We start from the raw sequence: 8,812 nt of genomic DNA on the forward strand, positions 1-8,812 counted from the left end.
CCTTGTACTGGAAGCTCTCACCAGTTCTTGCCTGGAAGCTCTTGCCATGAGGCAAGGAAAAATAAAAAGCAAGCAAATCAGAAAGGAAGAAGTAAAACTATCTCCATTTATAGATGAGGTGATTTTATAGAAAATCCTAAAGAATCTATGAAAAAAACTTTGTTAGAGCTAATAAACAAATTCTGCAAAGCTGTAACAACAAAATCAACACACAGAAGTCAGTTGTGTTTCTATACTCTTGATATATTCTATATTCTGGTGTAGTCTATTTTCTGCTGCTATAACCATGCCACAGATTGGGTAATTTATAAAGAAAGGAGATTTATTTGGCTCACAGTTCTGCAGGCTTAGAGGTCCAACAGCATGGCAGCAGCATCAAGGGTCATCCATGGCAGAAGGTGAAAGTGCTTTGTATTAGTCTGTTTTCACACTGCTGTAAGGAACTACCTGAGACTGGGTAATTTATTTAAAAAAAAAAAAAGAAAGAAAAAAAAAAAGAGGCCAGGCGCAGTGGCTCATGCCTGTAGTCCCAGCACTTTGGGAGGCAAGTTGGGCAGATCACTTGAGGTACGGAGTTTGAGACCAGCCTGGCCAACGGTAAAACCCTGTCTCTACAAAAAATTTAGCTGGCTATGGTGGCAGGCACCTGTAATCCCAGCTACTCAGGAGGCTGAGGCAGGATAATTGTTTGAACCTGGGAGGCAGAGGTTGCAGTGAGCTGAGACAGCGCCACTGCACTCCAGCTTCAGTGACAGATTGAAACTCGGTCTCAAAAAAAAAAAAAAAAAAAAAAGAAGTTTAATTGACTCACATGGCTGGGGAGGGAGGCCTCAGGAAACTTACAATAATGGCAGAAGGTGAAGGGGAAGCAAGGCACATCTTACATGGCAGCAGAAGAGAAAGGGAGAGCAAAGAGGAAGAGCCACACACTTATCAAACAACCTGATCTCCTGAGAATTCGATCACGAGAATAGCAAGGGGGAAGTCCACCCCCATGATTCAGTCACCTCCCACCAGGCCATTCCCCCAACATGTGGGGATTACAATTTGAGACAAGATTTGGGTGGGGACACACAGCCAAACCATATCAGGCATGCAATCTGGTGAGACGTGAGACACAGAGAGAAATAGCACTGAATTTATCCTTGTATCAGGAGCCTACCCCTGTGATAACTAACTCATTCCCATGATAATGGCATTAATCCACTCATGAGGACAGAACTTTCATGACCTAATCACCTCGTAAAGGCCCCATCTCTTAATATTGTTACAATGGCAATTAAATTTCAACATGAGTTGGAGGGGATGTTCAAACCATAGCACTCTCAATAAAAAATTATACAATAGGCAGGGCGAGGTAGCTCACTCCTATAATCCCAGCACTTTGGGAAGCCAAGGTGGGTGGATTACCTGAGGCAAGGAGTTCGAGACCAGCCCGGCCAACATGGCAGAACACTGTCTCTACTAAAAATACAAAAATTAGCTGGGCATAGTGACACACACTTCTAATCCCAGCTACTCGAGAGGCTGAGGCACAAGAATCCCTTGAACCTGGGAGGCAGAGTTTGCAGTGGGTTGCGATTGTGTCTCTGCACTCCAGCCTCAGCGACAGAGGGAGACTCTGTCTCAAAAAAAAAAAAATTAAAAATTAAAAAAATATATGTATATATACAAGGTAGATATTGAATATCTGCATGCAAAAGAATGAATTTGGATCCCTATATCACAACACATATAAAAGTTAACTCAAATTGAATCATAGAACTAAAAGTTAGGACTCTTAGAATCTTTATAACTTTGAATTAAGCAATGCTTTCTTAGATATGACACCAAAAGCACAAGCAACAAAAGAAAAAAATACAGAAACTGAACACCATCAAAATTGAAACCTCTTGCGCTTCATATGACATTATTCTTTAATTTTTTTCTTTTTCTTTCCAAATACCCAGACGTCAGGGAGATTCACAGGACATTATTAAGAAAAAGAGAAAAAAGAAAAGAAAAGGAGAAGATAACCCACAGAGCAGGTAAAAATCTTTGCTAATCATATATCTGGTAAGGGATTTGTACCTAGACTGTATAAAGAATTATTGCAACTCAATGATAAAAAAGACAAATAATCCAATTTAAAAATGGAATTAGGCTGGGCACGGTGGCTCACGCCTGTAATCCCAGCACTTTGGGAGGCTGAGGTGGGCGGATTACCTGAGGTCAGGAGTTTGAGAACAGTCTGGACAACATGGTGAAACCCTGTCCCTACTAAAAGTACAAAAATTAGCCGGGCATGGTGGCATATGCCTGTAATCCCAGCTACTCGGGAGGCTGAGACAGGAGAATCACTTGAACCCGGGAGGCGGAGGTTGCAGTGAGAAGAGATCATGCCACTGCACTCCAGTCTAGGCGAGAGAGCAAGACTCAGTCTCAAAAAAAGGAAAGAAAGAAAGAAATTAGTCGAGTGTGGTGGCCTGCACCTCTAGTCCCAGCTACTCGGAAGGCTGAGAATCACTTGAACCATGGAGGCAGAGGCTGCAGTGAGCCGAAATTGTGCCACTGCACTCCTGGGCAACAGAGGAGTCCTTGTCTCAAGAAAAAGAAAGAAAAAGAAAAAAAATTAAATGGGCAAATGACTTGAATAGACAGTTCAAAGAAGTTATATAAATGGCCAATAATTACATGAAAAGATCCTCAACATCATTAGTCCTCAGAAAAATGCAAATCAAAACTACAACGAGGTGCCACATCATACATATTAGGATGGTGATAATAAAAAAGACAGGTAATTACGCCAGTAGTGGCGGCTCATGCCTGTAATCCCATCACTTTGAGAGGCTGAGGTGGGCGAATCACCTGGGCTCAGGAGTTCAAGACCAGCCTGGTGAACATGGTGAAACCTAGTCTCTACTAAAAACACACAAAAAATTAGCCAGGCATGGTGGCGGGTGCCTGTAGTCCCAGCTACTCAGGAGGCTGAGGCAGGAAAATCACTTGAACCTGGCAGGTGAAGGCTGCAGTGAGCTGAGATCATGCCACTGCACTCCAGCCTGGGCAACAGATGGAGACTCTATCTCAAATAATAATAACATTATTATTATTTTTAAAAATAATATTTAAAAAACATTAAAAATTTTTTTTAATAATATTTTTAAAAATGATATTTTTTAAATGATAATATTTACAGGCAGTGGCTCACACTTGTAATCCCAGCACTTTGGGAGGCCGAGGTGGGCAGATCACCTGAGGTCAGGAGTTTGAGACCAGCCTGGCCAACTTGGTGAAACCCTGTCACTACTAAAAATACAAACATTTGCTGGGCGTGGTGACAGGCGCCTATAATCCCAGTCACTTGGGAGGCTGAGGCAGGAGAATCACTTGAACCTGGGAGGCGTAGGTTGCAGTGAGCTGAGATCACGCCACTGCACTCCAGCCTGGTGACAGAGTGAGATTCCGACTCAAAAAAAAAAAGTTGAAAAGACAGTTAATTAACAAGTTTTTGTGAGAATGTGGAGAGATTGGAACCCTCACACATGGCTGGTTGGAACGTAAAATCATTCACTAACTTTGGAAAATGGTCTGGCAGTTCCTCACATGTTTAAACATAGAGTTATATGATCCAGCAATTTCCCTTCTAGATATGTAACCAAAAGAAATAAAAGCAAATTCCACAAAAACCTTGTACGTGAATATTCATAGCAGCATTATTCATAATAGCCCGAGTGGAAACCACCCAAATGTCCGTCAACTGATGACTGAAGAAATGAAAGTGGCATATCCATGTCTTAGTCTGTTTTGTGCTGCATCGTAGAATGCCTAAGGCTGGATAATTTATAAAGAATAGAAATATCTTTCTTTGTGTTCTAGAGGTTGGGAAGTCCAAGATCAAGAGCCCTGCATCTGGTGAGGGCGTTCTTTCTGCCTCATCCCACAGCAGAAAGCGGAAGGGCAAGACAGTGCAAGAGAGGGGGTGGGGTGGGGGCAGAACCCATCCATTTATCTATCAGCTGTCCACTCCCTTGATAACTAACCTACTCATGCAACAATGCCATTAATCCATTCATGAGGGAAGAGCCCACATAACCTAATCACTTCTTAAAGTTCCCACCTCTCAACAGTTGAATTGGAGGTTAAGTTTCCAACACATGAACTTTAGGGGACAGGTTCAAACCACAGCAATCCATAAAGTGAAACTGTATTGTTCCTAATAAAAAGAAATGAGATACTACAGTGTGGATGAACCTTGATAACATTATGCTATATGAAAGAAGCCAGACACGGAAGACCACACATTGTATGATTCCATTTATATGACATGTCCAGAATAGGTCAGCTGTAGAGATAAGATGTAGATTAGTGGTTGCCTAGGGTTGGGGTATAGGGGGTGTTATGGACTGAATGTTTGTATCGCCCCCAAATTTATACATTGTTTAACCCCCAGTGTGACTGTATTTGAAGACAGGGCCTGGCTGGGCATGGCGCCTCACGCCTGTAATCCCTGAACTTTGGGAGGCCAAGGCAAGCAGATCACCTGAGGTCAGGAGTTCAAGACCAGCCTGGCCAACAAGGTGAAACACCGTCTCTACTAAAAATTCCAAAAAATTAGCCAGGTGTGGTGGCAGATGTCTGTAATCTCAGCTACTTGGGAGGCTGAGGCAGGCGAATGGCTTGAACCCAGGAGACGGATGTTGCAGTGAGCCGAGACCACGCCATTGCACTGCAGCCTGGGCAAAAGCAACGAAACTCCCTCTCAAAAAAAAAAAAAAAAAAAGATAGGGCCTGTGAGGAGGTGACCTTAAATAAGGTAATCAAGATGAGGGACTTCCAAGAGGAGTGCTGGCAATTAAGAGAGCTGGGGGCAGTTGGGGTGGCTCACACATGTAATCCAGCACTTTGAGAGGCCAAGGTGGGAGGATCCCTCGAGCCTAGGAGTTCGAGACCAGCCTGGGCAACATAACAAGACCTTGCCTCTATTTACAAATTCAATGTATTATTATTTTTTTTAAAAAAGGGAGAGAACTGCGAGGAAATAAAAAAGAGAAAGGGCCAAGGCCAGGTGCAGTGGCTCACACCTGTAATCCCAGCACCTTGGGAGGCTGACGCAGGCGGATCACGAGGTCAGGAGATCGAGACCATCCTGGCTAACACGGTGAAATCCCGTCTCTACTAAAAATACCAAAAAAACAAAACAAAACAAAACAAAAAAACAACTAGCCTGGTATGGTGGCATGTGCCTGTGGTCCCAGCTACTCAGGAGGGTAAGGCAGGAGAATCGCTTGATCCCTGGAGGTAGAAGTTGCAGTGAGCTGAGATCGCGCCACTGCTCTCCAGCCTAGGCGACAGAGCGAGATTCCATCTCAAAAAAAGAGAGAGAGAGAGAAAGGGCCAAATATTTCAATTCTAAGGTTTGGAATTTATTTTTTTGTTGTTCTTTTTTATTTTGAGGGGAAAATGTTGAAGCAATTTAAAAGTGTACTGTAGGAGAATAAATATAGCTATATTGTTACCAAAAAAATCCAAAAACCAAAAACCCAAAACCCAAGAACAAAACCTTCCCAAGGTGCTGACAAAGCCCCAAATCTCCAGGCTGCAAACATTCTCCTGGCTGCTCATTTGTGAGGATCCAGTGACCTGTGTCCACTGCTGGGAAGCGAAGGCATCTGCTGGTGTGGCGCAGCCACGCTGGGGTCACGGCGAGGCCTGTGGATGCAGTTCTCTGCGCTCTGCCCTGTGCTCTCTCTGACGCCTTCCACGTCCCCACCTCTTCACCCTCTCCGGGGCTTTCTTCTCTACCCATCTAGGGACTACAGCCCAGAAAAATGCTACCACACCACACATTGCACTTAGTTGTCACGACTCTCTAGTCCCCATTATTCCAGAGCATCACCTCAGTCATTTCTTGATTCTGATTACCTTAAAACTGTTTGTTACACCTGTAGTCCCAGCACTTTGGGAAACTGAGGTGGGAGGATTGCTTGAGCCCAGGAGTTCAGGACCATCCTGGGCAACGTAGCAAGACCCGTCCCTACCAAAAAAAAAAAAAATTAAAAATTAGCTGGGTGTGGTGGCATATGCCTGTAGTCCCAGCTACTTGGGAGGCTGACACAGGAGGATCACCTGAGCCCAGGAGGTCGAGGCTGCAGTGGGCTGTGGTCGCACCACTGCACCCCAGCCTGGGTGAGGGAGAGACCCTATCTCAAAAAACCATAAAAAGCTTTTTGTTATTGGGATGGCACTGCTCCAGGGCTTTCCAGAGCTAGGGAATATATGGACATTTACACACATCTGCGTGCACATACACATATACACACCCATACTAATTTCTATGTCTATCTAAACACTTTCTGAAAATCCGGAGTCTACTCCTATACCTCCAGTTCCAATTCGACACCACAAGGGCCACCCACATTTTCTCCCTTTCCTGAGCTGTGTCTCGGTTTTCTCTGACACTGAGAAACCTGGCTGTTATCTTTCAAATGTGTACTTATTTGACCAATAGCTGGTGGAAGCAGTTTCTTATCTCTCTCGCCATCTCCTTCCCGTGGCTGATGCCTTCCTAATCCTATCAGGTTCTGCCATGCCAAGCCAGGCCACCCTCTCGTGTGGACACCCTCCCCCACCTGCTGGAGCTCTCATGCATGCTCTGGCCTGCTGCATCTCACTCCCCACACCCGGCAGAGGCCTCTTTGGCTCTGCCTGCCCCTAGAGGCTGTAAGACAGCATTGTTCAGGAAAGGGAGGAAAGGGAATGGGTGTAGGAGAGGAAGAGCGGATCTCCTTTGAAGAATTCTCTTTAAAAAAAATTATTTTTTTAGAGACAGGGTCTCACTCTGTTGCCCAGGCTGGGGTGCAGTGGCACAATCCTAGCTCACTGCAGTCTCAAATTCCTGGGCTCAAGCGGTCCTCCTGCCTCAGCCTCCTGAATAGCTGGGAATACAGTGAACATCACCATACCTGGCTGGTTTTTTAATTTTTTCTAGAGATGGGGTTTGCTATGTTGCCCAGGCTAGTCTCGAACTCCTGGGCTCAAACCATCCTCCCACCTCAGCCTCTCAAAGTGCTGGGATTATAGGTGTGAGCCACCACCTTTTTTTTTTTTCTGATTTACTATAATATTTCTAGTAAGCCATTGGCTTAGAAACCAGATTCACTAATTAATTCATTTACCCTTTCATGATACAAAATTTTTAACTGAGTGAGGCCTTTCCTGAGAATTGAGCACATGAACTTTGGTGCATGGACTTGGAAATCTCTGCTTCTTGAACTCCTAGGGGCTTCCTTTACTTCATTCACTCCTGGTGCTCAGCAAATTTCTGAATAGGGGAGGTTGGCCAGCCTGGGAGAGGTCACCCACGCCAGGAAGTCTCAGTACCTCTCTATTTATCCTATCACTTGGGAATCCTCTAGGATCTGTTTCAGGGAGTCTCTGGTTAGCCCTGAGACATAAGTGGTGCGGGTGAGACTCCTGGGGCCTATCTCAGAGGTCCTCACACCCCTGAGATTAAATCAGTCAGGAGGCAGGGTGGAGAGGGGAGTGTCCTATCAGGTCTGAGGAGGTTGTCAACTTCCTGGACTTCTTGCTAAGGACTCCTCTTCCCACCCTTCATGGGTAGCTGAGGTCAGGGAATCTGTAGGGACAAGACTTTCTTTTAAATGCTAATCTGCTGACTAACCCTGAGTCTGGGAATGCCTCCAAAATGTCAAGCTGATGTGTTTTTTTGTTTTTTGGTTTTGTTTTTTGTTTTTGTTTTTTCTTTTGAAACGGAGTCTCACTTTTTCATCCAGACTGGGGTGCAGTGGCACGATCTTGGCTCACTGAAACCTCCGCCTCCTGGGTTCAAGCAATTTTCCTGCCTCAACCTCCCAAGTAGCTGGGATTACAGGCACGTGCCACCATGCCTGGCTAATTTTTATATTTTTGGTAGAGACAGGGGTTTCACTACATTGGGCAGCCTGGTCTCGAACTCCTGACCTCAGGTGATCTGCCCACCTCGGCCTCCCAAAGCGCTGGGAATACAGGCGTGAGCCACCGTGCCCGGCCCTCATGGGAAGAGGAAACACCTCTTCACTCTAAGTTTCCTCCAAAACAACCCTTGTGCTATTCCAGAAATCAGATGCTGTGACACCCACAACAACCTGTACATTCCTTCCAGAGCATGCATACTTTTCCCCCACGATATAAGCCCTGGGTCTGGGGCCTTGCAGTGCGGAGACCTCTGTTTCGCAGGTAGACCATGCTTCTGCCTGTAAGTTTTCCTAATAAATCACCCAATACCAGCAAACTGGATTGTCTGCCTCCTTCTTTGGTTTCTTGGCTCCATTAGCATTTGGAGTCACTTTACATGACTCTTTCTCAGAATTGAATCCCTGACCTCCTTTTTGCAGGTCTTGGATCTGCCAGCCATTCCCTTTCCCATCACCATCCTGTTCCCAAATGGACCCCTGGTCTCTGTCCCTGGCTAGGGATTCACCTGCACCCATGGGTGAATAGCCCTGGGGCCTTCAGCCTTGCAGCTGCGCTGGGGTAAAAGGTAGGCAGGTCTGCCCTGAGCCAGCCTCCCCTCCTCAGCCCTTCCTGGGACAGCCTCCCCCTCTTCCTCCACTCCTTTGGGAAAGGGACCCAGATCCCAGGAAAGAGAAGCTGCCAATCACCTCGGCAGTGTGGGGGCCTTTCTCGTGGCTCTCTATGCTTGCCCCATGTGGGATGCTGGGGACTTAGCAGGGACAGTGCAGACAACAGTCTCTACCCTCCTGGAGAATGCCTATGGGGATGTCCAGGGAAGGGAGGGAAGGAGGGAATCTGGCCTGGGATGGGGGGCACT

The sequence above is a fragment of the Gorilla gorilla genome, chromosome 18 (assembly GCF_029281585.2).
Source record: "Gorilla gorilla gorilla isolate KB3781 chromosome 18, NHGRI_mGorGor1-v2.1_pri, whole genome shotgun sequence".
NCBI lineage: Eukaryota > Metazoa > Chordata > Mammalia > Primates > Hominidae > Gorilla > Gorilla gorilla.